Here is a 9,427-nt window from a genome sequence, read left to right as displayed (position 1 = left end):
CGTTCTTATGCATCAAAAAACAGTTCCCTTTTCAATAGACAGCGTCTTGGTTGCTAGGTAACCAACATTCCAGATCCTCCTTTACGGGTCTTTGTGGTTTACTTGTCTTCTTGAAAGAAATGTTGAAAGTTGGGCTGAAATCACATTCATATCTAGCTTTGCTGCATGCATGTTACAAGGACACTGGGCCATGTTATGTAAGGGACATGGTACTGCAAAAAAACGGAAACATAGCCTACATTGCAGAACCACTCACCTTTATTAATTTATGGTGAATAAATGTTACACTACTGTGCACAGCCCCATATGTTTTTCTGACACGATGCTAGCATCGTTAGCAGCGTTAGCTAACTATGCTAACGTTAGTTATCTACAAGTCTCCTCCAAGTGACAATCATATTATAGGCCCTACACAATGCTGGCAATGCTGAGAACAATTAGCATCCTCGTTTATCTTACTTACATTGACTTGACTGTGTAGCTTAATCCACAGATGTGGTGAAGCACTGTTTCGTTATGGTTTGCTAAGGAGTAACCCATTGCTTAAAATAGTGGAGAGCTGGGATGAGAACATTGTGTCAAATCTTACGCATTGTATGTGGAGTGATTTATTATTAGCTGTGCAAAGTCTGAGTTGAAATGTCCAGGGATATTCCAACTCATGGAACGTCTCTCGGCCAATCAGAAACAAATAAATAGTTCCATAGAACCCAATTGTTGTATAATACAAAATAAAAGCATTCCTTACACCATTATTCCATAATCCCACTTCTGACACCATGTAAAGTTGTTCTTATAAAGAAGGTCTTACAACGACGTATTCTGAGTCTGTCTTTATTTAGCAACCCAGTACAGTTTTCAACTCCTTTACCAATACCTCTATTTACAGACTGCTACCTGAAAAGGTTCAGTGAATTGTGGATTTGCAGTGTAAGAGTTGAAGATTTAAATGAAAAACTAAATTAGAAGCAAGGCACCCAGATTCCAGATCCCACTGCCCCCTCCTCTTGGGTCCAGGCCTGCCCCCTCTTGGTAAAAATGACTGCAGATCAGTGTCATTGAACAAAGAACGCTATGGATTGGAGGACTGCAGTTTCCCATTGCTGTAAGCTCTGGTTCAGTGTCATGGTCCAGTGTCTAAGTATTATTACTGGTCAGTAGATTCTGTCTTGACATGATGGACAGAGTGCAGTGCACCAGTGCATCACCTACAACCTGTAGGTGCACTTGAACATAGTCAGACTCATGGCCCAGATTACTCATGGCTTCAGTTAAAGTGACTGTGTCTGTGCAATAAAGATGAGGATTGTGGTTAACACATGAGCTTAACCAGGGGCCAAGTTATACCAGGGGTTCCCAAACTTTTCAGCCTGCAAACCTCCAAAATAACGGTGCCAGTGACTATCCCCAGAAGTGGTAGAAGTATACAAACCCCACTTTATGAACCACTGGGTTATACCATAAACTGTACCGGTAACACTTTACTTGACAGTATCGACATAAGTGTGACATGAAACTGTCATGAACACATGACACTGTCATGACACATGAAACCTAACCCTAATCCTAACCTCTAACCCTAATCCTAACCCTAACTCTAACCCTATAAACCTAAACCCTATAAAAATTCTAATTTCCTAACTCTAACCCTATAAACCTAACCCTAATCCTAACCTTAATTTATTATGACAAAAACTGAATGTCACTTAATAACAAAAGCATTATGCCATAAACGTTTATGACTTGTTAATGACATGTTCATGACAGTGTCATGTCACTCTTATGTCAACACTGTAAAGTAAAGTGTAGGCTGACCACTATACTGTACCTAAGGCAAGATGTTTTCATGAGGTTGATCTGGACCTTTTCCTATTGTAAAATGGACCCTATTCTCCCCCATTATGATCACCTGTACTCCAATCCGAGTCGATTCATCGTACTCATCTCATGGATGCTCAGATCTTTGTGAACGACAACAATTAATTCCAGAAATGTGTTCTGGTAACACTTTATAATAACTACACACAATTCATCATTTATTAAGCCTTTGTTACTTTTTAGCTAATGTTTTGTTCATCATTAGTAATTTCCTGTTCATACATAAATTATCATCAGTAAAGCATTTGTTCACACATTTATAAATGGTTTGTTCATAGTAAATAAGCCTATCCAAAAAATATGTTTGTAAGTACATGATTTATACTTAATAAGTAATGAAACAACCACTTATAAATGAAATCATTTTCTTATTATAAACCAGTTGCAAACTATTACAAAATGCTTTGTTCATCATTTGTAAAGCATTGTTCCTATGTTAATTCTCATAAATAAAGTATTTGTACACACAGTTATAAATGGTTTGTTCATATAGTAAATAAGCCTATATCTAAAATATGTTCATGAATTATTGTTAATACTTAATAAATTATGCAATAATATTTTGTTGATGAAGTAATATTTCCATTATTTAACACTTGTTACATACACATGCACTAATGATTAGTTAGGGTGAGGATACATATTTTATAAACCACTTCCTAATACTATAATTCATGATTAACTGAGGAGTTACAAGTGGTTAGTTAATGATATTTTGTGAGCTTATCTAAAGTGAGGACCTTCTATGCCTTGCAACACATTTTCAAATGAGTTGTAAAGATTGCATTCACATTCATTCATTTAGCAGACAAGTGACGTACACATGTCAATTAAATTGAAGGCCATTGACATAACAGTGAAAGTCGGGAATCGAACCCCCAACTTTTCAGGCTACTGCATGCTAGTCCAGCTCCTTATCCACTACACTACCTTGGCCCAGACAAAACCCCTACAACTATGCAAGAGTTAAAAATGGTTTGTTCATAGTAAACACGCATATCTATATTATATTTTTGAATTGACTGTTGTAATACCACTGGGCAAAGGTAGTGTAGTGTATAGGGAGCCGGGTTAACATGCAGTAACCCATAAAGTTGGGGGTTCAAGCCCCGTGTCCACCAATGTGGCCCTAATTTCATTGACATGTGTAAGTCGCTTTGGGTGAAAGTTTCGGCTAAATGAATAAATGTAAGGGTAAACTTTATAACTCATTTGTAAATGTGTTGCAGGGCATAAAACGTCCTCACTTTAGATGAGGTCACAAAATATCATTAACTAACCACTTGTACTGTAACTCCTGAGTTAATAAATTCAGGGCTACATACCCACCAAATTTCATGTGTTCAAAATTCAGGATGGCCCCTATATGGCCCGAAAAAAAAAAATTTGTTTTTTTTTTCCCCGTCATCTACTTCCTGAATTTTGAACACATGAAATTTGGTGGGTATGTAGCCCCACTAGACTTTTACGGAAAAATTTTGTTTCGTCCCCGGGGTCCACTCCCCCCCCCTGAACCGCAAAAAAGCAGTTTTTCCTAAATAACTACCTGAACCGTGGCACCGAGGATGAAGAATCTTTTATGGTATGTTGGTCTCAAGGGCCCACATCAATCTGGCCCATAATCACTCATTTGTGATTTGCACCCCCCCGGTAAAAAATGAAAATGCAATATTATTCTGCTTTAATCTTCAGTTAAGATGTTCAGAACTGCACCAAATTTTATTTGTATGATTGACCTGGCATTCTCTGGGGGTATGCCAAGTTTCCATTAAAAAATTTCATCCATGGGGGTCTTAAAAAAAATAGATTATGTGTAATACTACAAATTCAGTCATTTAGTGACTGTAGTGACTGTACACATCACACACACACAGGCACCCACATACTATCGGTATTAGAGCGGCGTAGGATTAAAAGCAAAATAAATATTGCCAAAAGCAAATATAAATATACAATGAGACGTAATTTTGTTGGAAGTTAAAAGTGGGTTGGATGGGCCCTGGACTGTACAAAGAACGTCTAATAAGGATAGGGCGATGTTCACACACAAGCCAGGCACCCTTGGTTTTACATACTAATCTTATAATTCAATAAGGACCTAGGTAATGTTACCGTTAGGGGTGTGATGATGAAGGGAATTTGATTGTGCTTTGATTCCAAGCAAATTGATAGCAGCACTGTAGTCATTTGTTGCATTCTGTCAAATTAAAAAATGTGCTTTGATTCCAGCTTGGTAGTTGTAGTCTGTGAAATTAAAAAGCATGTGTGAAGTGTCCAAACAATGACACCTTCATTTCATTATGGCTGCTTTAGCAACACACCTTAAGCTACTGTGTAGTGGGTCCCATTTAGAAGTGGCTACTTCATTCAACTCCTTGACTCATGGAGCTGCGTGAATTTTATTACAACTTTTCCCCACGATATGGCAGTTTAAGTCCGCTTGATACTGTAAGGCGTAAGCCATTGGTTTCCAAAGGAGATTTTATTTGTGTCGCCAGCATAGCCTATTGACAATTTATGTTGTAAATAGGCCTACCTTATAAGCCTAGTAGCTTAGGGAAGCTAACAGCTTTCTATTAGGATCTAGTGTGTTAGTTACAGTTGTCATAACTCCCTGATGCATTTTTGCATTTAGAATAGCCAGAGCGTGAACAATATCGGGTGCCTATGGACTAGGCTTGGTGAACCCAGCCTGATCTGCCCGCTATTTATTTTTGGATTTCTTAAAAGATTGAGGTTGGTCTGGTGAAAGCCAGACTAGCCATGGACCTCAGTTACACAATGCAAGGGAACATGAATCAGCCTATATTTGCACGAACAATAACGGACAACAGCTCTTCAACTTTGGCCCGTTAAAATGTGTATGAACAGACTAGCGACGCATTTCATCAAGGCCCATTTGGACATGTCAGTTATTTGCACCACTAGATGTAAAACAGCATTTCGTTTCAGACTACTGTTACTTAATTTGTGCATTAACAATAACGTTTCAGACTACTGTTACTTAATTTGTGCATTGACAATAAAGTATTACATGAACTAAAGATGACTAAAATCTTATGTAGAAGAAGAAACATTCACAAAAAATCCATCCATCCAAAATGACCTTTGTTTTGATAGCTGTTGAAAACGGCACGGAACTGACAGAGATGTTTTTGTTTATAAATAAATAAATAAATAAATAAATAAATCAAATAACAATAAATAAATAACATTATGCTGATACCTTTTGCTTTTCCCAAATACAATGTAGCCTACAGGTGTAAGTGACCTTTCATCAATCCAGTTGCAATGGATGAACTGTGATGAACTGCCCTACTTGTGATTGTTTAGAGATGTTAAAGGTTTTATAACAATGCTACATCTTCTTCGGCTATTCTACAATCTATTCACCTTTTCAGCACCAGTAGGCTACTTTCTGTGCAGCCGCGACACACACACAGGCATGCCAAACAAGCATACACAAAAGTTTCAAGAGTGGGGGATGGAGTAAAAGATGGAGACAAATTGAAGTGTGATTTATTTTCGCGGAACGGATGTACAGGACTGAGCGGCGGTCATATTTTGTACCGCTATGCAGTGCATCTAGTTAATTATAGTATTAGGAAGTGGTTTATAAAATATGCATTCTCAACCTAACTAATCATTAGTGCATGTGTATGTAACAACTGTTAAATAATGGAAATATTACTTAATCAAAAACATATTATTGCATCATTTATTAAGTATTAACAATAATGTATAAACATATTTTAGATATAGGCTTATTTACTATGAACAAACTATTTATAACTGTGTGAACAAATGCTTTACTGATGATAAATTATGTATGAACAAGAAATTACTAATGATGAACAAAGCATTAAATAATTGTAACAAAGGCTTAATAAATGATGAATTGTGTGTAGTTATTATAAAGTGTTACCTGTGTTCCTCTTATGAAGGAGTTATCATGATACAGCTTTTCAATGTGTCCATGATGTTAAAGTAATGAGGTAGTCATTCACTAGGCCTGAATGCACAGAATGATGTCAACACAGCCCAAACAGAATGTCAGACAAATATCAACTGTCTTGCTCAAAAATATATTTCCCACAGTGGTCACAACTCTTTAAATATTTAATTATCATCCATTGGGTATTACATTAAACAAAAAGGCCTTTGTGTCATACAAGGAAATTCATGCTGTAAGTTTTACAAGAAATGGAAGCTACCAGGCAAACTCTGCGTCAGCCATTCAATGACCAATCATCTGCATTCACCTGTCTTATAATGACTTGCCTGCTCCACTATTAGGTGCCATTATTTAAGGGTCACCTCCTTCCTCCCCACCACCCTGGGTCCCTGTTCAGCGTCCAGGGGGTAGGCTCTGCCCCTGCCAGCTAATAGTCTGTCAAGTCTGTCAAGCCCCTCCGATACCTGGGCCAGTGACTAGGTCCTACACCAAAGACTATTCTCTTAAGCCTCCTGTTGTGTTCGCGGTCAAATTTGTCTGTTTGACAATTCTTTTCTCTTCATTCTCTTCATGTCCTTCATTTATTCTGACTATCATGAGGCTCCATGACTTTGTTAACACAGGGCATCTGAACACACAAAGCGAGCATTTTGATCATAGGGATTGTCAAAGTTCTTTTTTTTCCCCCGTCATCAACTTCCTGAATTTTTGGTCAACGATTCCTGGGACAACGAAACACCAGGGCACATGAAACTTGCATGTAGCCCCACTAGACATTTACAGAAAATTTTCGTGCATTTCGGAACATTTAGTGACTGTACACCCATTGGCCTGTAGATGGTGGTCTTAAGCGAAGGGTTGCTGGTAGAGGATAATGAGGAGAGGAGCTACAAGACAAGACTGTCTCACACACACTCTCTCTCGCACACATACATAAACGCACACATAAACACGTGAACACACACATGCACGCATACACACACACGCATGCATACACACACATACAGTAGACACACGCATGCACACACACTCACATCCACACGCATGCACACACATACACACATCCACACGCACAGACACGCACAGACACAAACACGACATACACACACACACACACACACACACACACACACACACACACACACACACACACATTCACACACACACATTCACACACACATACACGCACGCGCACACACACACACACACACACACACACACAGGCACACGCATACTATCGGTATCGGCAATTATAATGGCTGATAAATCATTACAAATTCAGTAAAGAAAAAACGAACATTGATCCTTCATTTAGGCTGCATTTCCAGTATTAGCGTTATGTAATTTGTCCACCAGATGGTGCAGCGTCTTGCTGCAAGACACACATGCGTTAGGCTACTTGAGTTGTTAACACTACACTCACTTCTTACAAGGACAACGTAAGGGTAGATTACGGTTTCACAGCTTTGTGGCTTATGTATTCATGGTAGGATGATTTTCATGTGAAATGTAATTCCCATTTGTTCTTGAAGCCCAAATAAAACTGAGAATGTGCTTGGATTTACTGCAGGTACGTTAATCTTACACCAGCTTAATGTTATATCCATAGGTAACGTTCACTAACGCAATGGTTTGCTGATGGTGGATATACATGAAAGATACCTGTCTACGATGCATCCAAAACAACGGGTTGGGACATTTCTGCTTGCTAAATAGCTTTTTCTGCTGGTGACTCACTTACATTCCTTGGTGACCCTGTCAGGTCTTTGTAAAATGTTGCATTAAGACCACAAAAAGTCTACACGAAATAAATGTGAGCATATGAGCTAACGTTCATTCCAAAACACCCACTAGACTACACCCTAGTTTCAGTCTTCAATTTCTTGCATTTCAACAAAGGTGTTTCAAGGAAGGACCTAATTACTGTATATGAAGAGCCTTTCATTAGGAAATTCAATAGTTAGGCCTATTCAAATACATAATGCTAGCCTGGAGATTCCAGACCCTGGTAATCTAGAAAGATTAAGGGTCTGGCCATGACTAATGTATGGCCAACTCGAGGGGCGGCACCAAGCATGCATTTGAAAATCTCACTGCACGCAATTGGATAACACTACGACCACTGTTTACTGACTGATTCGTTGCAGCGCTGTCATCATCTGTTTAGCTCGCCTCTGGCCCGCCATATCAGATACACCGATGTGATTGGTTCTTCGTGATGCAAGGGGTAAAAGTAACATGCATCTTTACTCATTGTCAGAGTGTCTCGCAGAGACAATTTAAATTGTGCTTTCGCGACAACTATGGATTTCCAGGGTAACATAATGCCCCATCTTGATTAGAACCTTGTTATGGGAAAACATTTCTACATTGTGTTGGTTAAAAATGACTATCGGTCGATATATCGGTTATCAGTTTTTGAAAAACTCAAACATCGAAATCGTGCTCAAAATCCCATATCGGTCAGGCTCTATACACCAATCCGCCGCAAACTTTATGGGCGCTGCCATCTTGCCTGCCGCCATTACTGCGTGCCTGCGGAGTGTGACGGTGTGACACTTGCCGGTGCCTTCTAATGGCTTTTCAATGAAAGCATCCTGTCAGAGAATATCAAATAGGAGATCCTGCTCATGAAATGTCAGGTGAAAGGGAACATTGGGTAGATGTCAGGCAGTGGCCAAAACTTACCAATGAAGGTAATTTATTGACAACATAATGTATTAAGACGTGTATTAATTAATGACAACTATAAGCCAAATGCTATCATTAGTAGCTGTGTTGCTAATATCACAAGCTTCAGAAGTTGCAAATAACTATTAGCCACGACCACTTGTAGCAGTTAAATACATGTTTTTACAGGTATTCAGGATTATTTTATTAATCGTATGTATTTCATCCACTTTTAACGCACATCTTGGTCCTCCAAGTCTGTATATTCTTACTGTTGTTAAAACAGCCGACCACACAACACGCTTTTCTTGGCATCACTGGACAGCATACGTACTAAATAAAAATTTAAAAATATATAAAAATAAAGAAAAAGAAGATTTTGCATCTACAGCTAACGTCTGCTACAGCCGCCTACAGGACCAACACATTACTTTGCTACTTCCTTAGCAGCAAGGCAACGCAGTAATGGAGGCGCTGCTTTACTTCCGTGTTTCGCCGGATTTGTGTATAGGAGATGGAGACAAATTGACATACATATAGATGCATGCACACACACACGCACAGACACACACGCATGCGCACACACACACACACACACATCCATATCCACGCACACACTCACACACATGCACACACGCGCGCACACACAAGCATACACAAAAGTTGCAAGAGTGGGGGAGACAGTATGACAAGTGTGATTTATTTTTGCGGAACGGATGTAGGACTGAGCGGCAGTCATACTGTATTTTGTACTGCTATGCGGTACATCTAGTTTTTTTATATAACCATTAGAATGACTATTCAGATATTGGAATGCGTATGTGCAGGTTGTCATGATTTTTTAAACCGGGAAGTCATTTAAATGGCAGCTAATAATATTGATGTTTTGAATGAAGGTCCACTGTATAACCCACTGTAGTCCAC

Source organism: Alosa alosa, chromosome 21 (assembly GCF_017589495.1).
Source record: "Alosa alosa isolate M-15738 ecotype Scorff River chromosome 21, AALO_Geno_1.1, whole genome shotgun sequence".
In the NCBI taxonomy this organism is placed as follows: Eukaryota; Metazoa; Chordata; class Actinopteri; order Clupeiformes; family Clupeidae; genus Alosa; species Alosa alosa.
Note: the sequence above shows the minus strand (reverse complement) of the source record.